Source organism: Stegodyphus dumicola, chromosome 2 (genome assembly GCF_044657685.1).
Source record: "Stegodyphus dumicola isolate Sdum_Otavi_A_Nest chromosome 2, ASM4465768v1".
In the NCBI taxonomy this organism is placed as follows: domain Eukaryota; kingdom Metazoa; phylum Arthropoda; class Arachnida; order Araneae; family Eresidae; genus Stegodyphus; species Stegodyphus dumicola.
Genome location: NC_140769.1, coordinates 210,595,825 through 210,618,343, shown reverse-complemented (window position 1 = coordinate 210,618,343; position 22,519 = coordinate 210,595,825). Strand labels below are relative to the sequence as shown.

At 33.3% G+C, this 22,519-nt stretch overlaps 1 protein-coding gene and 1 long non-coding RNA gene across 16 annotated transcripts in view; one reads left to right on the top strand and one right to left on the bottom strand.

Moving 5' to 3' along the window:
* Positions 1 to 22,519, top strand: part of LOC146998813 (uncharacterized) — a 940,238-nt gene that overhangs the window by 220,108 nt on the left and 697,611 nt on the right. For 13 of the 15 annotated variants that reach the window (XR_015039727.1, XR_015039728.1, XR_015039729.1 and 10 more), the window contains one exon: positions 5,376 to 5,513. The exons of 1 other annotated variant lie outside the window; for it this stretch is intronic. The gene's annotated coding sequence lies outside the window, so the exon portion shown is untranslated. Of the gene's footprint in view, positions 1 to 5,375; positions 5,514 to 11,649; positions 11,923 to 22,519 lie in introns of those variants that run through there. One more of the 15 variants, XR_015039725.1, reaches the window with a different exon arrangement.
* Positions 15,326 to 21,327, bottom strand: LOC118204801 (uncharacterized). The gene is made up of 2 exons (XR_015039741.1): positions 21,171 to 21,327; positions 15,326 to 15,955 (listed from the first exon to the last, which is right to left on the bottom strand). It is a non-coding gene; the product is annotated as an uncharacterized LOC118204801 (long non-coding RNA).

Sequence of the window (22,519 nt, the reverse complement as noted above, 5' to 3'; positions counted from 1 at the left end):
TTCAAATATAATGCAGGACTCTAACATTTTGTGGCAACAGTTTGAAAAGTGAACCGACGTTTATGAGTCCGACGCAAAATGCCAAAACGAAACTAATAGTCCTTCGGGATTCAAATCCCTTTGGACTAAAAATAAAATTCAAGTGTTTTTAATTAAAAAGTTAATGGTTTTAATAATGAAACATAATTATATTTAATCTCAGTCATATTACCTTAAAAATGGCATGTGAGAAACTCCGCAATGATATTTTTCATTTTCACATACTCATACCAAAGTTAAATAAGTAAATAAATAATAAAATGCAATTTCAGATTTATCATCCAAACGTTATAGCTAATCACTTAATCAGAGAGTATAAAGTTTGCTTTCAATGTAATAAATTAAACAAATAAAGAAATGATAAAATACAAACTAGACATATATTTGAAACATTGAAATTCAGATTTGAGTACTCCATTTATTATAATTAAAATTATAAATACACGATTTAGTAATAAAAAAATAAGCCCCTTTTATCGGCGTGTGCTTATATCTGTGTGGACTTTTATCAATGTGCGCTTTCATCGCTGTGGGTATTTGTCGCATGGTCAATTATCATAGTGGGCCTTTTTTTTTGTGGGCTTTTGTCTGTTAACCAGTCCATGCATATCATTAAAGCTTCTTTTGATAAACATTAAACATAACAGTAAATGGCAAAAAATAAAAATTATCTAATATAAAGTATAACTGTGTGTGTCAGTAAGATAGAATAAGAAACAGACTGTTGTTTAATGCAATGAATAAGTAAGAATAACAAATAGTTTATAAAATACACACCATAATACGTGTACATCCAATGCACATTAACTTTTTGGAAAATTTTGGAATGTGTATATTGAAATCACTTGTGAAATGCAGAGTTGCCAACTCTCCCGATTTAGGCGGGAGACTCCCGATTTTCGACCGCTCTCCCGCCAATCCGATTTACAATATATTTCTCCCGACTTTTTCTCACGAATCTTTTAATTTTTCTGGGGGCTTCATAGTTCGTGCTGGTCTTTTCTGTACAGAATTTCCATGACTATCATTTCCAGGTTCTTCATTTATTTGTGGATACTCGGTTGGCTTTTCCAATGAATTGTTATCATCGTGTTCATCATCACTGTTGGATGGCAAAATTTTCTCAGCTTCTTCATCTGTTGTATTATCTTCTCTATAGTATCTGTCAGTTATTTCTGAATTATTTACATTTCCATTAGTTTGTTCCTTATAAAAAATAATAAGTTCTTCTAATATTTGATTTTTATCGAATTTTAAATAATTTTCTTTTAGTAAAGGTGATCTATGTTTCTGTTCATCAAATTTTACATCCCTCACTTCTTGAATTTTATTTAGTTCAGGGCTATAAATTTTGTATGCTTTTCTCTTCATGCTATAGCCTATCATAATTCCTTTTTTAGCTTTTAGATCCATCTTTCTATGTTTCTCTCGTCTTATATGAACATATGCTTCACATCCAAATCTTGTAAGATAAGTAATGTTAGGCTTGCGTTCTTTATATAGTTCATGTGGTGTAAACCTTTTATCATTTTTGTGACTCCTGTTATTCACATGTACAGCTACCTTAAAGCTTTCAGACCAAAATTTTATCGGTAATTCTGCATCAATTAACATAGTTCTAGCAGATTCAATTATAGTACGATTAAAACCTTCAGCTTTTTCGTTACTTTCCAGAGTATAAGGCGTTGTAAGTTCATGTTTAATTCCCATTTTTTCAAAAAAAAAAAAAAAAAAAAAAAAAAAACTTATATTTTTAGCTAAAAACTCACTACCATTATCACTACGAATTCTTTTTAGTTTGTTTCCTGTATGTCTTTCTACTTGAATGATAAGTTTGATTAGAGCTTCTCAAGTTTCACTCTTCTTCTCAATTGTTATCACAAATATGAAATTACTGTAATCATCTACCACTGTTAAAAAATAACAGCTTCCATCTATTGATTTCTTAATTGGTCCAACTAAATCTATGTGCCATAATTCTAAAATATCTTCAGATTGCTTAAATTTCACACTTTTATAAGATGTTTGTGTTATTTTACCTAATGTATAAGGTTGACAATTGTTTTCAGAAATTTTTACATTTTCTAACCCAATGACCGATGAGTGTTTTTTCATTTCTATCAGCCTTTGATAATTTATATGACCTAGTCTCTGATGCCATAGTACATCATTAACATAACTAATTTTAGCTTCTTCAACAATATTTCCTTCAACTTCAAATTTATTTCCATTTCTGTTAGCTATATATAGAATGTTTCCCTGTTTATGATCACTTCTGCTTTATTCTTGATAAAAATTACTTTTAAATCATGATCTACAATTTTTGATACTGACAGCAGATTTTCCCTTAAATTCGGTACTTGCAGAACATTTTCTATCAGTTCTTATTTCTATCAGTTTGCATTTTAATGTTACCAATACAACTCTATTTGATCATGGCCCCTTTTTCAGCCGTCATTATTTGTCGTTCTTCATCTTTAAAATGAGTAAATATTTCTTTATTAGTTGCCATGTGAGATGTGGCTCCTGAATCAATAATCCATTTAATTTTTCTATTCTGTTGTTCATTTATTTTATTCTTTCCATCATTTCTATCTTGATTAAGATATGTGCTTTCTATTTTCTTAGGTACTTCAAATAAGCATGTAGCTGATTCATATTCTCTTTCCTTGACATTCTATAAGTTTTATTTGTTACATTTCTCTGCTGTCGGTGTTCTTGTTTAGTTTTCATTTTACATTCAGTTGATTTGTGGCCGAATTTTCCAAACCAAAAGCATTTTATAATATTATTATTATTTCGACATTCTTTTATTAATTGTCCTAATTTTCCACAATTAAAGCATCTTCTTTCATATTTCGATTTTATCCAGTTTTCTTTTGCCTTAGAACTTACTTCTATTTCTTTTCCTCTTTGTTTATTTTTTCCTTCTGTTTCTTTTAAAGCTTGTCTAATTGAAGCTAGATCTTTCTCTTTATTGCTTTTAATAATTTTAACATCAAATTCCTTTCTAAGTCCTTCTAGTATGAAGTAAATTAATTCTTTATCTCTTATTTCATCTCCAACTTGAATACTTTTACTTTAGAATTACAGCTCTATTCATATAATCATCTACTGATTCATTTTGAGTCATTTTCAGTTGAACTAATTCTATTCTACATTTGATTTGAATATCTTCTGTTCTTGCTGTGGGCCCACCAGCAGCCGAGCAGTAAAGTCGCTGAACACTGGTAGTTCGGTCCGAGGTTCGAATCCCGCGAACGGGCTGGCTGCATGGGCGTTTTCGTGGTTTTCCCCATGTGTAACATGTATACGAGCCAGTTTCCCTTAGAAAGTTCTCCACGAAGGCATCCCTCCTCTTAGGCAGATAGCCCTAGTGTGCTTTGCCATAATTAAATGCACCAAATGAATGAAATGTCTGTTCTTGCCGCCATTTCATTTTTGATTTTTTCCCATAACTTCTTTGCGTTCTTTTCATTCGCATGTTTTAACGCTTGTGGAGCTGTCATAGTTTGATTCATTATATTTCTTGCTATCGCGTTATTATCATCCCATATTTCCCAAGTTTTTATTTCATTTTCGAAATTAACATCATCCTTTTTATATGGTTTTGGTGGTTCATCAGCTTCTATCATACTTCTCCATATTTTTAAACTTTTTAATTCACTTTCAATTCTGTTGGCCCAAATAAAATAATTATCATCACTTAATTTTTCTGTATGACTCAAATTTATCATATTATATGCCATATTTTCTGATTTATATTCACTAATTATAATACAAGTCTAATTTTTCTCTTAGAGAAATTGGCGATTTTGTTAAGCCTAAACAACATTAATGTTCTGAAAGTTATAATGAAACTCTCCGTCTTCCAGATACATTTTTAACTTATTCATTTTACAATTTACTATCAATGTTGCCAAAATATTAAAACTTAAAATTATGCTTTATAAACAAATACTATCATTTTTTCCCCTAAATCTTTGTAAACATCCTCATATTGATTTAAACTCTTACTAAGCTGCTATTGGAATCGAAGAGCTCGTTCAACATTTGCGTCATATTGCAAAAAATGATACCTAATTTTCTTCCCAATTCAAGTCCTACGCTGATGACTCTAGCTGTGAATGCAGCTGGTACGAATTGGTCTTCGTCATGTTTATTTGTTTCGGGAATCATGTTAACTCATCCTCATTTAGTTCTTCGTCAACCATTTTTTCTTCAATATGTGCTTGAGCTAAATCCTCAAAAACCTTCTCCTCCTATAGTTTGGGCCAATTTAGTGATCTGATAATATTCATACTCTAATGGAAATCTATCATTCTCATCTTTAGCAGCATCCAGCCATATTGCTTTCTAGCATGTGTTGAGCATTGATTGTTTAATCTGAGTATATGACAGTCCAACACAATCTAAGATTGTAAATTTCTTCCAAGCCATCCATAAGTGTAAGAGATTCATCATTCTCCATTTTTTCTCAAATATACCCAAAGGTTTGTTTGATATACAATGTCATAAAAGTCGGAATTATTACTTGATTCAATGGCTGTAATAAGGAAGTTGTATTTTTTGGGTAAAAAGACAATTTCTATTTTTTGTGTTGTAAATCTTGAAGATGAATAGTCGCATTTTCAATTAAAAGAAGAGTCTTAAAAGGCAATCCCTTTTTACTTAAATAATTTTTGACATCTGGGAGAAATATGTTTAGAAACCATTCATTGAACGTTATGGAAGTGACCTATGCTTCGAGATTGTAACACGAATCTTTGGCATTCGGTAGCATTACTAGATGAAGAGTCTGTGCTAGCAGCTAGATGAATATGCGTTTAGACTAACATGGGAACAATGGTTATACCTAAAAAGGGAGAAAATATATATTATAAATAATTCTGCATGAATTAAATGTTTTAAATTAGCTATATTGTGAATTTTTATTTAACTGAATTATATTCAAAAGTTAAAAAAATTAATCTATTGCTTTGTTATTAATATTATTAATCTGTTTCTTAATGTCTTAGTTTATTCATCAGTAGGAGACCAAATAACTTTAAAACATAATTATCTTGTATTTTTTCGAATGGCCATAGGCTAGTAAATGTGTTAAAGTAAAATAACATAAAAATTGCATTTCAAGACTATTGGCCCATTTGGGCTAATAAATTCATCTCTAATTTCTATGATGCTAACTATTTTCTTGATCCATTGAGTATTTCTGTAAGAAAAGAGTATGTATTAATGTTATTATAATTCATATTGTAGTTTTTACAATTGCTGAACAGTATTCTTTACAAATTCTTCTGTTTAAACGAATTATAATATAATACTGTGTAATTTAGGCCAGGCAGGATGTTAGACTCCCTGTCGTTTCAAAACCTGGTGGCGTAGGAGGTGATGTGAGGATCCAGAGGAGACACCACCGATGTCCCCTCGAGTTGGGACTGAGACACAAAATGTGCCTCCAAGGAGCGACCTGGGTAAAATTAATACTTTATTTTAACTTTTTCTTTTTGTACTTTTCATGAACAGCTTTCTTTTATAAGCTAAACGTTTGGAATAGTAATTTTTCCATCTTTTCTCAATAACAAACTCTTTTTAGAAAAGGCCTGGTTAATTTCAAATTGCGTTAATAGGGAATCTTTCATAAACTAGCAACAAGCATTCCAGAATTCCTTTGTTATTAAATTAATTTTGTCCCTTGTGCTGAGAAAGGACTATGATTTGACACAAGATGCTTCCTAACTGCATAAATAAGACATTTTTCTTAAATCCTTTATGAAAGTCTTTTTCTATTGAGTTGAATTGAATTTATGAATTTTTGTGGAATTTTTGCATGCTAAAAACAGACTTTTTTGTTTTACATGATGCTAAATTTGACTTTTGAGTGCCATTTTTTTTTAATACAGTTGCAAAATGTATTGCAACTGTATTCAGGGACTACTGTAGTTCTCTAGGAAAAACGATTTGACGATTTAAATGAGCATCTGAGATGCTGCAATTTCTTCTTGGTCTATGATATCTAAAATAAATAAAATAACAGCATTGGAAATTTTTGCAGATTTTATGTCCTTCTAGGAAAGTGAATTTTTATATTATACTGATATATGACATGCTTTTATAAGATGGTAATGTTCTTTTCCATGTAAAGTCATTAAAAATGGGAATCTAAAATATTTTTTGTTTTATGGAAGAATTACTTTTTCCAATATCTACAATTAAAATAATTTTGCAGATTATTTTTCTTTGACTGAAACATGTTTACTACGGGTTGAGAAGTGAATAGAGTGTTTATATCAAACATTTAACTGTATAGAAGTTTGAAAGTGATTTCAAATATCAATACTGCTTATATTTCCTTTCAAAGAAAAACCTTTAGCTGTCCCCATTAAATTTTAAAATACTTGCCAGAAACAAGAATACTGCTTGCACTGATTAAGAAAAAGCAGAGCTTTTTGCCAACTCTCTCAAAAATCAGTTCAAGCCAAACGTTTTTCCAGCTAACAACCCTCTGGATCAAGAAATTACGAACTTCATGACTGATGGGATTTCCTCCCCAAAGAATATCACACTTTACCTCTCCACCTGAAGACCTCATGCAGCTCATTAAGCTAGATAAATTAATTACTAATATATTTCCACATATTTGCTTTAATTCCCACATCTAATGATGAACTTGCAAATCAGTCATTTGCCTGATCCATATGGCAAGCCGCCACTGCCTGTCACTTACGATATCTGATAAGAAAAATCAAACATTTATTTAAGAAATTAAAATTTTGTATTATTTCATGTTTCCATTAAAGTAGGGGTTTTCAACGTTTCACGCCTGAGAGCCACATGGATAAATTCATAAAGATCCGCGGGCCACGTGTCTGACAAAAAAATAGTGTAGTCTGAAAATTTATAAAAAAGGGAGCTTTGTTTTGTAACACTATAACTCATTCTAGCCAAAGATATAGTGTTACAGATTTGCATATATATATATATATATATATATATATGACTTTTTGGAACCAAAACATCAAATGGAAATTGAATTAAAACGTTTTGGAACTTTTTTTTAACTATGAAAAAAAAAGCGTAAAGATGATTGTACGGAACGATGTTACAAAATGCATTTACAATAAAAAAAGAAAACAAATTACATTACTGGCGGGATATGGTAGATACTTTAGTTTTAAAGTAAAATTTGACGTTGTTTTTGCTTGATTAGAGCTTCAATATCTGGTTTAATCTGTCTTGCTGAGTTTCCTCCAAATGTCTGTTTGTCAGCCGTGTTCTTGTTTTCGATTTTAGGATTTTAATTTTACTACAGAGCTGTTCACATATGTAGGTACTGCCAAAGAAAGAAGACAAGAAGTGTGTATGTTTACGAATTCCCTGGATACTTGTCTTCGGTCACGTACTTCGAATAAAAATTAATTAGTGTAGGATTTTCAAGAAACTTGTGTTTTACTGTAGTCACACTCTAAATCTATAAATTCTAATTGAAGTTCAGGTGAAACACTTGCAACGTCTACTGAAAATGGTAAGGAGAACAATCTAATTTCATTTTTACGAAAATCACAAAATCTGCTTTTGAATTGAAATTTGAAATGCATTGTACATAATTATTTGTATTCCACGCTGTAGAGTTCTTTGCACACTCCACCAATTTTAGAAAAGTGAGTGGGATTCTTATTTAACTATTGACTTTCCCAGAGGATTAATTTTGTATTAAAAGCTTTTTACAATATAACAAAGATTATGAACAAGTAGATCTTTTAATTAAGACGCAATAAAACGTCGAACAAATATAGTAGACGATACTTTTACCCTGTTTGAAGGTAATAAAGATGATTTAAATAAAGTTCTTTCAACAATGAATTCCATTGATCCTGCTATTCAATTCACTTTTGAACTTGAGACTTGAAAATCTCTTCCGTTTCTCGACACTCTAGTCACGCAAAACACATCCATCTTCAGTACTACGGTTTACTGAAGCCTTCCACCTCACTTCAAATCATGTCATCCGACTAAACAAAAGTTAGCTTCATTTTATTCCTATGTTTTCCGGGCTCTTCAAGTTTGCTCCTCCAAACTATCCTTTGATGAAGAACTAAATTATTTAAAAGCGATAGCTATTGACAGGGGCTTTTCACCTAACATTATTAATGAAGCAGTTAAAAACTTCTCATCTCAACACACAAAAAAGCCCACTCTTGTTTTAGGAGATTATAAAAATTCCGTTGCCATTCCCTTCTTTCCATCTTATAAGGTTCCATTCTTATAAGGTTGCAAGTATTTTGCAGAAAATTGACTTTCGGGTCATTTATTCTCCGATCAATAAAATTCCGAGTTCTTTACTCAAGGACCCCATTCCGGATATGAATTCCTGGGGTATTTATAGGATTCCTTGCCAGTTTGGTTTAAATTACATCGCCCAAACTAAGAGAGCCTTAAAATTTCGCGTTAAAGAACATGAGGCATATGTTAGGAAAAAGGAAACACAGAAGTCTTCTGTTGCCCAACATTGTTGGTATGAAAATCACAATTTAAATGTTTCTGCTGCCAAAATTATTCAAAAAGCATCTTCCATTGGTGAACTGGATTTTCTTGAGGCATTTCACATTAAAAAAATCTTTCTGTTCTAGTTAATGACCCTGATTCCAATCCACTTGCCTTCAGCCTTTAAAGAAATTATGTTTTAGTTCTGGTTTCTTCAACAGATGGCGCCAGTAGCTTGTTTCTTGTCCTGGCTTTTCTTGTCTTATGTTGTCATTATATCTTATCTCGTTCATTTGCTCTTTTGCAGCTGAATATGATGGTTCGGTAAAACCATCGAAACTAGTCCTGCGATATTTGAAAATATAACGCTGATTTTCGTTGTTTGACTTCTAAATTAATATAGGTAGATCTTTTCCCTGTAAGCGGTAGTTCATATCATTGAGATGACCTGCAATGTCTGCAAGAAATGCAAAGTCTCTCAACCATATCTCATCACTGAACTCGTGAATAGAGTTTCCTTTAGATTCCATGAATTGTTGAATTTCGCTCTTCAAACAAAACAGACGCTGAAGCATCTTTCTTCAAGAGTGGACAAGATCAAACAAGAGTGGCCTCAACCAAGGTACTTCCACATAATACACAACATCACCATATTCAGCTTCCAAATCAATCAAGAACTGTTCAAATTACCTGTGATTAAGTCCTCTAGACCGAATGAAATTAACCACTTTTACAACAACACTCATCACATTGTTCAAAGTTTGAGAATAACTTCTTGCACAAATTTTCTTGAAGAATGATGCAGTGGAAAATCATCATAGTATTATTTCCACTAGCCTTCATATGAGATATGAGTAATGTTCTTAATTTCATTTTGTCTCCAGTCATAGATGTAGCACCATCCGTGGTTATAGCAGATATATTACCGAAGTCAACATTACATTTATCCAAAGTTTGTGTCAGACTGGAATATAAATCCATTCCTCGTATTGTACTTTTAAGTGCAACAACTCTGGCTTATTCCTCTACTATTGTGAAGTCTCTATCAACGCAACGAATAAAAATGGTTACTTGTGCAATATCTAAATTGTTGCATCTGTCGATTCATCTATCGCTACAGAATAAGACTCAAATTTTTTGCATTTACATTTTAATTTTCTGAATATATCTCTTGCGAGATCCTATATGCGCTTGGCTACTGTCACACCAGACAAGCTAATATTCGATATGACTCGAAAGCCAAAGTACATCAACTGCACTCTGAAGACATTCTTTTGAAATTCTCCATAAGAAAATGGTTTTCCACCCTTAGCAATTTTTCTGCTATTACGTAACTAACACGAACACTATTTTCATATTCTTTATTCGCTGTGGTGAAGAAAGACTGCTGAAAATTTAGTTTTGATTTTAATTCACTCACCTTATCACTTCGAAAATGACCTTCCAGTGCAGAATGTGTCTCACTGTGCTTAGTATCATATCTCTTAATGTTGTATTCCTTCATCACAGATACACTGCCGTTGCAAATAAGGCAAACTGCCTAAATTTCGTCATTTTCAGAAAATTTTACCTCAAATAATATGAGGCATGTCAATAAAATGTTTTAAATATCAAGAATAGGAGGGATTTTTTTTTACGAGAAAAAGCTGACAAGGCAAGTTTTCTTGAAATCAAAAATTCTTCAATGTTTCTTCAAATTCAAATGTGGGGCCACTAAAACACCTTCAGCGGGCTACGGGTTGAAGAACCCTACATTAAAGTAATGGCAGCAACATCGAGTTAATTTGCTGACTTGTTTGACATTTTATACATAAAACATTATAATAAATTCAGCGGCAATGATTAGACCCCATAAAATTTGAGTTACTTTCGAAGTTTGAGAAAATAATGAATTAATGTTCATTTCGATTGAAGTGGTTGCCATTTGTATGAGGTTTATTATGCTGAAAGCCAGCTTTGAACTGCGACCGCAATGGTTAAGTGTGGAGCCATATTTCTGTGACCCTTCACATGCGCATCGCGATTGCACTAATACCTGCTCTACTATTTCTTTGGTTATTTTAACGTTCATCTGGAATCTCTCCGCTTAGTTTTGTACAATAACTTATAGGAATAACTATTCATGCTCGATTCAAAACTGTTCGATAATTTTCTAAAATGTTTCAAAAATTATCTTTGTATGTCTGAAAACGGACGACATTCGCATTTTCAGACTTGTCTTTAACAGAGACGATTTCAACGAGGAATATCTTCTATACTTCAAAATCTCCTTATAAGTTGGCTGTGATTCGTATAATATATATGCGTTCCAATGCAAAACACAATGAAAGACCATATTAGTCTATGAAAGTCAATATTACGTAAAATGAAATAAAAAAATTACAGTATTCAGCGTTAGTAACAATTATTATGTCACTGGAAACTGCATATGTGTGCCGACAATAAAATAATCACCAGTATATGAGGCGAATGAAGAAATATGGTGAAGTGAAAAGTGGAAAAAAGGTTAAAAGCAGTAAGAAAAAAAATTCAAAGGTTTCAGATTTTAAATTAATTAAAAATTTAATTGCGTTAAATTACTTTTTTAACGTTTTCCTTATTTTTTAAATATCATGTTCTTTGTATTCAAACCATGAAACTCAGTTCAACAGCAATATCACAAAATAATTTTTAAATGAGTATATCTTTAGAAATTCCGATACAGAGTCTCGTGCCCTGGAGATAAAAATGTTTTTCTTTCGCACAGTGTTGCCACTACTTGCTTCAAATCGTTTAGTGTTTTGGTCAATAACACGTTGAAGTGTTTCTGAACAAGAAATTGATAATAAAACAAATTTCAAATTCAAACTAGGGCTTCCACATGCCCATATTCTATGGAAGATTACGTTATTCCAAATTTCAATGGCTTTAGGTTACGCTATTTTACAGTGCGAGGAATATACATACATTTATGCAGATTCTTCACTATTTAATTTCTTTAAATATAATATAGGGCGATAATATTGGGTGGGAACAATTTGAAAAGTGATTCGCCGTTTATAGTTTTTAACGCCAAATGCCCATGTACTTTAAGTTTACATTTCTCAGCTTTAAAATAATACTTTTATTCTATTTGGGTCTTTCAAGATGACGTATTTATCTGTTTTGGAAAATTTCAAGATGCAACATTATTTGACACATCTTTTCAAATCAAGAAAGTATCTCTGCCCTGAATGCTGTTGATGTGTAGTTGTGAAGAATATCCAGTTGCGTTGATAATATTGTATGATACTTCAGTATTCCTTTCTGCAATGGCAATGAAATTCAAGTACTTATTTAACGTTCAAAATTGCATTTCTTGTCAATTTTTTGTCAGCAGTGTATTATACAAGCAAATAAATATTTACTTAATTATATGTAGTTGAAGAAAGTCTGTCGAAGAGAAACCTTTATTTACAATGTATTGATTATACATTACGGTTGCAAGTAATGAGGTTTTCTATTCGTTCAATTTATATCTTTAAGACAAAAATATACCCACTGGCAAAATGATTTGTGTAACATAATATGTATATTATTTGATTACGACAAAGCATGCATGGGTTGTCTGCCTAAGGGGAAATGTCTTCTTGGAAGGAGTTTTAAGGGAAACTAGCTAGTATATTCCTTAAACAGTAGACAAATCATGAAAACGCCGATGCAATCAGCCCGTCTGTCTAGAATCGAGCTCAGGTCAAAGTACCAGTGTTCAGCATCATTATTGCACGGCTGCTCATAGGTCAATGTAGCTGGATAACACAACAACTCTGTTTTCACACCATCTATATATATAAAGAAGAAAATTTGTGCGTTTCTCACCAAACTTTCTACAATTGTTTTCTGGGTCTTGCAAAGGTCGACCACTACTTTTTTCCAAAATGAAGTAGCTAAAATCAGAGATATTAATTAAAAACTTGGGAAAATGATAATTTTCGCCCTAATATTTCCGAGTGGCAACCCTCTCGCAATCAAATCCTAGAGATTATTAATAAAAAATTTCTAAGTTTGACAATGAAATAAAAATAGAATTGCCAAACATTAAATACATTATTCCCGATTCCAAAAATCCGTGGTAAGCCATTTCGACTGGTCCCATCTTCTTTCGAATTTAATCAGCTGACATACTAATTAGAAACTCTGAAAGCGCTGATTTTCGCACACATTTTTCCGAGTGGCAACAGTCTCGAGCTTTGGAGATAAAAATGCTTTATTTCGAAGTGTTGCTACCGCTCGCTTTCAAATCATGGAGTTTTTTAATAAAAATTTGTAAGTTTTACAAAATCTATACATATAAAGAAGAATGTATGTTTGTTTGTTCATGTTATTAATTTCTGATGAATAAAGGTCAAGATTTTGCCACATTTAATCAACTAAAATTAATTATAGGTGAAATATTGAATGGAAATTAAGCTTTTAGGACTATTTGATAAGAAAAACAAAAATCATTCAAAACTGTGTGCCATTGTTGCTGATATAATGAAACAGAATTAGCTTATTTTTCTATCGAAAATTTTTATGTGGGTTCCATATCGCATCAGACTGAAAAATGTATGAATGTGAATTGTACTTTTTTTTATCGTTTTTAGAGAAGGATTATAGCGGTATTACAGATCTGTGCTGTTAGATGCATTGCTCTCAATCCAACTTGTACTTCCGCTAATCTCAAAATAAATTTGCAAGTTTTATTCTTTTGAAACTAGTTGAATTTTATCTGCAATCCACGTTTACATGGAAACTTTGAAAGAGAAATTAAAGGGCCTGTTTTATACCTTGATGCAGATATAAGGATACTGCACATAGCAGGTAATTCTCAGTAATCTGAAATACTTCCACAATGGATCTTTGAGAATTTTCCTAATTAAATACCAAAGGACCAACGATATAAATTTCCAAGCACCTACTATCTTAAATATCGTTTCATTCCACGCGCTTTACCAGCTCATATCAAGTGAGATGTAATTAGTACTTTGACACATACGTGATTATACTGAGTTTCTGCTGTTGAGTTCTAGAGCCAAGTGAACCTGAATAAGAGTTAGGGGGGGAAATACTTAATGTTGTAACAATTCTGAGGAAACATTTATGTGGAACAAAATTTAAAAGAGTATAAACAAACATGACACTCAGAGAGCAACTCTAAATTATTATTAGGTCCCAGGCAAAATTTCTGTATATGGAACATGAGTCGTTTTCTTAGAAATGTTTCTACTGTTGGCTTTTTCGGAGGGAAGGAGAGTTTCGAGTTACTTGAGGGTTTTGGTTAGTTAAACGAGACAGTCCGAATTTCAATGTGCTACCTGTTATTAAATGATTTAGCTTAAAGAGCTATTTTGAGCTGTGATTTACATGGTTATTGGATGAATGCTTAAACTTTCTAAAAAATCTTTTTAGTATCATAATTATAATACCTGAGACATGTTGTTCTGTATAAAGGAAAAACGGTGACAGATATCAGTGATAGAAAACTAACAGCAAAGTGATTTGTTGAGGCACTTGTGTTGAAAGCGACCTCTGTTATTTATAAAAAGAATGATTATCCTATCTTAACGTTGAGCTTCTATTCAGAAAACTATGAGATTTCTTTTCTACCTTATTTTCTATTACGTGATATCAGATATTTAGAAGAGATCTGTTTGGCAAAATATACTTTAACAAAAAAAAAATTTCTTCCATCAATCTCAATAGTGGCTTCTTTGGACCTTGCACGAAAGAGACTGAGTGGGCCGGACTTGTGTTCTTCACATCTCGGAAGAATATCATGTGATGTACCAACAATTTACGTTGTGTGGTATTAGCGTTTCATAATACAGCCAAACCCCAAAACACACGCCAAAATAATAGTAATACATATTTATCTTGTGAGTAAAATTGAGAAGATTTGGACTGTTGATGCTTTAAAAATGAATTAGGTATAAAAGATTAGGCATTAAAAATTGTTTGCTGTATTATTTTATAATTATTTATCTAGTTATTCGAATTTTTCAGTTTTTAGCATTTGAAATCATTTGTATACTTTGTTTCAGAAATTTCTTGCAAATATTTCTGAAGAAGTAAGGATTCTGAAACTGAATTAATTTCATGTAACGGTTATATTAAAAAACGAAAGATGATAAGAAGCAATACTTTTTTAGTTTAATTAATTAACTGCTGGAAAACACAAACTGCAATCATTATTCCAGCTCCAATAAAAGTAAAATATAATTATCAAAATAAAATATTCTAGCAACGATAATAACGATAAGTCATATAAATAATTAAATATATAACTTCAACTCTTTGAACAAGATTTGTATCTGTGATTGTAATCTTATCCAAAGATTTGTAATTTTTGAATAAGATGTAAATTTTCAGAGGCCGGACTCATGTTAATTTTTAATGGTAATCAAAGTAATGTGAAAGTGGACTAAAAGGCAATAAAATTTTAAAATATCTCCCAAATCTGTATACAGGAGGACTGGACTGGTTCTGTTAATTGGCAAGAAAACTTGATCATGCTTTTATTGTCGCAGATAATTTAAATATAATTCTAAAAAAGCTTTCCTTCCATGCAAATGTTATTTCTTGCTTGGAGTTATTTATAACAAAAGTGCTTTTATTGGGTTACAAACTTTTCCATTTGTGCATTGTTTTGTTGTTAACATATGATATATGCACACCTTTCTTCTTGCTTGTTTATACTATAGATATAGCGCAACTTTTATAAATTATGACAGCAAATATTGTAAGAATGTAAAATAATAAAAGAAGTGTTATTTCAGCCCCCTCAAAAAAGGAAAATGCATACTTAGCAATATTTTACCCTTTATTAAACTTTACAACTCAGTACATCATACATAATTAGAATAATCATCCTACATAATTAGAACAGTCTTTGAGTTGTAAGCGTCTTATTAATAATGGAGGTAAACCCAGTTGAAAGGCATCTCTTTCTACATTCTGAAGTCTTTTCCTGATACTAATGTAACACAAGTTTTCCAGCGTATGACACTGCTTGGATTTATCATTTATATATATAAGCATCTTAATGCTTTCTTCATTTCCAGAGATTATCAAATTATTTCTCCAATTCTGTGTGCATAATTTAGCACCAGCAATTATAAGTAAATCCACAAATCTCTGGCTACCTCTTCTACATGCATAGAACAATGGGGTAAAACCATACTCATCACGCCTCTCGATTTCAGCTCCAGAAATGAGCAATTTTCGCACTAAAATTTCTTGTTTTTCGATAACTGCCAAGTGAAGAACAGTACTACCCAACCTAGTGGCATTAACGTCACATCCCCGTTCTATGAAGAGCGTAAATAAATCTGCATATGAATATTTTTCACTACCTGAATTTATTTCGTCGAAAGGCAGATCTGAATACAACAAACATCAATAATGTTGTTCCGATATCATCGGTGAGGTGAATCTGAAAAAAGAAAAAGTTTAGAACTTTGTAAAAGGGAAAATATTTTAATAATAAAAAAATTACAAAAGCATACAAAAATAATTGATAAACAATAAAGTCATAAAAATGTCTATTTTTCATCTGAAGAAAATCCACAGCTGTCAACAATGAAATCTCAAAAACTGGAGATTTTTGTAACGTGATTGAAAACCAGTAGAGTTAGCATCTATGAAAACCCTAAATATGAGCAATCTCTATGCAAGATATACAGAAAAATGTGGTTGAATATTTCCCCAACTGAATTAAATAAAAAAACAAATGCATGTCCAGTAATTAACAATATGGATACAAAGCATTATTAGAAATTCCTTTTCGTCAAGAAAATAATGCATTTATTTATTAAAACACAGAATTTTTCTAACAAAACACCTAATAGTTGTAACATTTTTTACCCTTAAAAGAAATTTCACTGCTGAAAATGCAGCTGTGAAATGAATTGCTTAATTTCTAACTTAATTTGGACCTCACCATCGTTACTGAGATTTTCCAGGTACTTTTTTTTTCCCCTCGATTTTGTACTAAAATTGGAGGAAATTGTATATGTCTCAAATGAAGAATTTCAAAGTAAAGAAAAATGAAGTTAAAGAATGAGAGGGGCGTTCTAAAATACAATTTTGAAAAATAAAAATGATAATATAAAATTAAATTCAGTAGGTAGGCAAGCATATAATAAAAAAAAGACATGTAAATTTTATTATTATCCTCAGTATTGTAACATGAATGGCATTTCACATCAAGAACAAAATATTTTAACACTAGTATATGTGTCTGTCACAGCTCTGTTATTATATGATACATGCAAACAGTTAGAACTGGATAAACCATTTAGCAAAATAAGCATATTTTTAGGGCAACAAGGAAATGGTCATTAGGAACAAAACGTCGTTAGAAACTCGAGGAAAGGATGTACTTTTAAAGGAAAGGATGCAGTAAAACTGGCATAAAAAAAAATTTATGCCAGTTTTACTGTGGATTGAACCAAGACCAAGAAAGAAGAAATGGGGGGGGGGAGAAGTAAATGTATATGAGGCTTAGTCTAAATCTGGGTCTACATATTTTATATATACAGTATGTATATATAAAATAATAATAATCTTCATAATATGCACATGGAAATGTAAATTTTAAAATTTAGTTTAATTAAATATTTATTTTATAAGGCAAATGGATAATTTTAAGAAAAAAATTGAAAATTATTTTGAGTTTTCTTTTTCTGTGTGACAAGTGAAATATCTGTTAAGAATCTATGATAATTATTTAGGAAGATCAAATTAGATTCAACATTTCAAACCTAACAATTTTTATTTCATCTTCACCTCCAAACTACACACGTGCACCATCGCGCGCGTTCGACGACTGACTCTCTCCTTGAGAATCTTGGGATAGAATTTTGTGGTCTGTAATTATATGCTGCCATCTCTCAGCTGTTCTGGGGTTAAATTGGTATGATATTTTTTTAGACTTTTTCAAATAAGATAAACCACAACAAGAGTATCCCCCCAGTGAACAAGCGAAGTGAAAGAACGACAGTATTTACACATACATAGCATAAACAAAAGGGAATTGGGATGCTGGGTTGTGTCAGTTGCTGAAATCACTTACATACATGAAATTAAATAAAAGTAGAAAACAAAATAAAGTAATACAGGTTAAATCTAATTGACATGAATAAATGAAAATAAAGGTTTTTCAGTTCTGAAATTTGTAGAGAATAATTGTGATATGATGAACATTGAAAATCGAGTAACTCAAGAGTAATTATGATCAAGTTAACCAATTTCTGTGATGAGTCTCTTGCTAAATTTCACAATTCATCCAGATTTTGTGGTTTTGGAATTGTTGACAGAGTTTCCAGTAGTATTTCCTGGGACTTTAGGTTCATGCTCGTGAGGAATTTGTTGTATTTCATCATTATATATGAATGCAGGTTTCACTCTGTCTAGGGAAACATTGCTTTGCCTGACATTTATGGATATTTTTATAACTTTGTCGCTTCGACTTATGACTTTGTGGGGACCTGTATATGGTTGAGTGAGCGGTGGTGTTATTTTGTCCACACGAAGGAAAACATGTGTACACTTTTGCAATTCTGGGTGCACAAAGATTCTTGTTTGGTGATTTTGGTTGGGAAATGGCTTTAACTGCTGCATTTGTGCCTGGAGTTTCTGCACATACTCATAAGATGGAGTTGTATTTTGGGCACTTTGGGAAAATAAATCTGCTGGAAGTCTTAGTGAAGTTCCATACACAAGATCAGCACTTGATGCTTGTATGTCTGTTTTAACAGCAGCTCGAATGCCAAGGAGAACTGTTGGTAATGATTCAGTCCATCTTGGGTTTTCATGGGCTTTTAAAGAATTTTTCAAGACTCTGTGAAAACGTTCTACTAAGCCATTTGCTTGGGGATGAAAGGCTGTAGTACGAATTCTTCTTGTTCCCATAATTTGTGTGAGCTCACTGAACAGAGGTGACTCAAACTGGCGACCCTGATCTGTGGTGATGGTAGATGGGCATCCAAAGCGGGATATCCATCCTTCGAACAAGGCTCTGCATGCTGTTGCTGCTGTCATATCAGCGATGGGTATCACTTCAGGCCATCTGGTGAACCTGTCGATGATGGTGAGGCAGTACATTTTGCCCTCTGAAGGAGGCAAGGGTCCGATTAAATCCACATGCAGATGAGAAAATCGTGCGTCTGGTGTAGCAAATGTACCCAGAGGTGTTTTTGTGTGTTTGTGAACTTTGGATCGCTGGCATGCATCACAACTTTTTACCCAGTCTTTAATATTCTTTTTCATATTGGGCCAAACATAGCGAGCAGAAATTAATTTGCAAGATCCTGTTGTTCCTGGATGCGAGAGGTTCTGAAAATGGTCAAACACTATTTTACGAAAAGATGCTGGCACAATAGGTCTTGGAATTCCGGTTGATACATCACAGATGAGTTCTGTTGCTGACACTGGGCTGGGCATGGACTTTATTTCTAGTGAATGATTGCTGTTTTGCAGATTTTGTAAATCATCAGCTTTCTGAGCGTGACTAAAGGCTTCAAAATCAAGAAATCAGGAATTTGAGATGTTGTTTATCTCAATTCTGGATAATGCATCTGCAACGCTATTATTAACACCACTGGTATGACGAATGTCAGTGCTAAACTGAGAAATGAAATCAAGTCGACGCCATTGGCGCGGACTGCACTTCTCTGAATTTTGCTTAAAGGCGTAGATAAGAGGCTTTTGATCAGTGAAAATGATAAAGTTCCGACCTTCGAGCATGTGCCGGAATCTCTTCACCGCAGTGTAAATGGCCAATAGTTCTCGATCATAGGTGGAGAATTTTTGTTGACTGTTGGTGAGCTTAACAGAGAAGAATGCAATCGGTTCCCAGTTGGTTGTGTTGAGTTGCATCAAGGAACCATCAACTGCCAGGTCACTGGCATCAACCCAAACACTAAGTTTGGCTCCTGGAATTGGGTGACGAAGAAGAGTTGCGGTAGCTAGTGAATTTTTGGCATCTGTAAATGCCTGTTCGCTAGCCTCAGACCATTGAAGTGTTTCTTTGGGATCGTTTTGTTTAGGTTTTCTGCTCTTTTTATTATTTTTGATACCTTCTGAAAATTTATTTAAGGGTGCTAATATGTGTGCTGCTCTAGGAACGAAACGTCTATAGAAATTGAATAGACCTAAGAAGCGTCTTAATTGAATTATGGTAGTAGGTTTAGGAAAATTCAAAATACAGTCTACTCTATCTTTCAGGGGTTCTGTTCCTTCTTCAGATACTTTGACACCTAAGAAATTTATTGAGGAAACACCAAAAACACACTTAGAAGGTTTAAGGCTAAGGCCATAATTTTGCAATCTTTCAAAAAGTATTCTTAGATGCGAGATATGCTCTTCCTCAGATTTAGATGCTACTAATATATCGTCTACGAATGCATAAACAAATTTTAAATCTCGAGTAACTTCATCGATGAATCTTTGGAATGTGGCTGCAGCGTTACATAGGCCAAATTGCATGCGACAGCTTTCAAATAAGCCGAAGGGGGTGATTATAGCACTTTTGTGGATATCATCAGGATGTATAGGGATTTGATGATAGGCTTTAATTAAATCAAGGTACGAGAAAATTTTGCAGCCATGTAGTTCAGAAGTAAAATCTAAGATATTAGGAATGTTATAATTATCTTTTATTGTTTGTGCATTGAGGGCTCTGTAATCTCCTACAGGACGCCATTCCGTGCTGTCCTTTTTAGGGACCATATGCAAAGGTGATGCGTAGTTACTTTTTGAAGGACGAATGTGGCCTAATTCTATCATATTTTGGAATTCTTCTTTGGCGATTCGTAGGCGGTCTGGGGCAAGACGTCGTGCTTTAGCAGTGACGGGAGGTCCTGTGGTTTGGATGTGATGCACTACTGTGTGCTTAATTTCTTGGTCAGCACGGGGTGGTTTTGTGATTTCTGGAAATTTTAATAATAATTTATGGTATATACTGTCGCCAGACACTGTCTTTATTGAATGTATTGCACTAACTCGTAAACTGCATTTAGAGCCAAGATTAGTGTTACCGTCGATTAATCTTTTTGTGTGGAGGTTAGGCATCAAGTTGAAATTATACAAAAAATCTGCACCAATAATAGGGGTTGAAACACTGCCGACAAGAAAGGTCCATCTGAATATGCGTCTTAAACCTAAGTCTAAGGAGAGATTTTGGCTAGTGTAGACGGAAATTGGTGTAGTGTTTGCTGCTGAAAGGGTCATTTGGATGCGATTTCGCCTTTGCAATGCTGTTGCTGGAATTATAGATACGTCAGAACCCGTGTCGATGAGGAAGTTGACATTTGTGCGCGCATCTCTAACAAAAAGGCGACGAGAATTGGAGGGCAAGGCTGTAGTCGCCGCTATGCCTCGCCTGGGCCGTTTTTTGAAAATTTACAGGGCGGGGTACACTTTATAGCTCTCTCACCAAATTTAAGGTGGTACCAACAGGTATCAAACTTGTTTTTATTTTGAGAGGGGCTGCGTTCTCTTTAGCCGCGATATTTATTCTGACTACGAGTGCGGCGACGATCACGCGAGATATTATCGATTCTTACGTGCAATTTTTTTATCTCTGCGAGTAAACGTTCTTCAATGGAATCTGAAATATTAGCAGAACAAATATTTGTGGCACTTACCGCTACAGGAGATGGTGATACATCGATGACACGATCCGCAACTTCCGCAGCTTTATCCAAGGTTAAAGGCGTGTTCGCTGCGAGTATCGACCTGTACGAAACTCGGGATATGCTGTAAAAACAGTTAGCATTAGTTCATCGGAAATGCTGTATGACTCAGCGCGTCGTTGCATTATGCGTAAGAGTTCACTTGGCCGGCGATATCCCAACTGTTTGCCGCCGAGGAGTTTTTTCATTTCTTGATGCGTCGATTCTCCGCACCGCTTGATTAGCTCAGTTTTAATGTGATTGTAAGGATCCGTGGAGTTGGGGGCTTTGATTACATCTCTCACAATTGATGCGGCTTCGGCGGGCAGGTGCGAAACAATGTAATTATACTTCGTGCGAGACTCCGATATCGCTTTCGGTGTTCCCAATTCAAATGTTGCTTCGCACATAGTGAACCATAGTGAAGGATCGGCGAAGTTGTACACAGGTATCTTTACTGCTCCGATTATTGCTGTTCCTTCAGTCATTTCCAGTCACGTGGCTAAGTCCCAAGTAATATGTAAAAAAAAAAGAGAATTTTTTTTTTTTTCCGTGCAAATATTAGTTTAAAACAATAACGCTTGGTTGCTGCAAGGCCGGGTCACCATTGTTAAGAATCTATGATAATTATTTAGGAAGATCAAATTAGATTCAACATTTCAAACTTAACAATTTTTATTTCATCTTCACCTCCAAACTACACACGTGCACCATCGCGCGCGTTCGACGACTGACTCTCTCCTTGAGAATCTTGGGATAGAATTTTGTGGTCTGTAATCATGTGCTGCCATCTCTCGGCTGTTCTGGGGTTAAATTGGTATGATATTTTTTTAGACTTTTCCAAATAAGATAAACCACAACATATCTAAAAGAAGTTACTTCATCCTTATACCAAGCATTTTAGGCCACTTTCTTTGTTTTTTTTTTTGCATGATGTTTGCATGATTCCTGAGTTTTGCAGAATTACATAGTTGTTGTAAAGAAAATAAACAAATCATTTAAAAAACAGTGCAATGAATGCAGTAATGTATGAATGGCAACATGTCTTTTGACCAGGTCTGGCACTAGTAGGAATTTATTCACTCAGTGGCTAAATATATTATGCAAATCAGATCATATTCACACTACATACCTAGGAAAGGAAAAAAGTTAATTCCCTTCCAGTCCTACTATTATTTTTTGTAATAAAATATTATAATTGTGTAACCAGTTTTTCATAAATTTCAGATTCACATGCTTCACTAAACCATCTAAAAGACCGAGACAAAATTATTGTCATTCAAAATACAGACAAAATTATGTTTAAACTCCCCCCCCCCCAA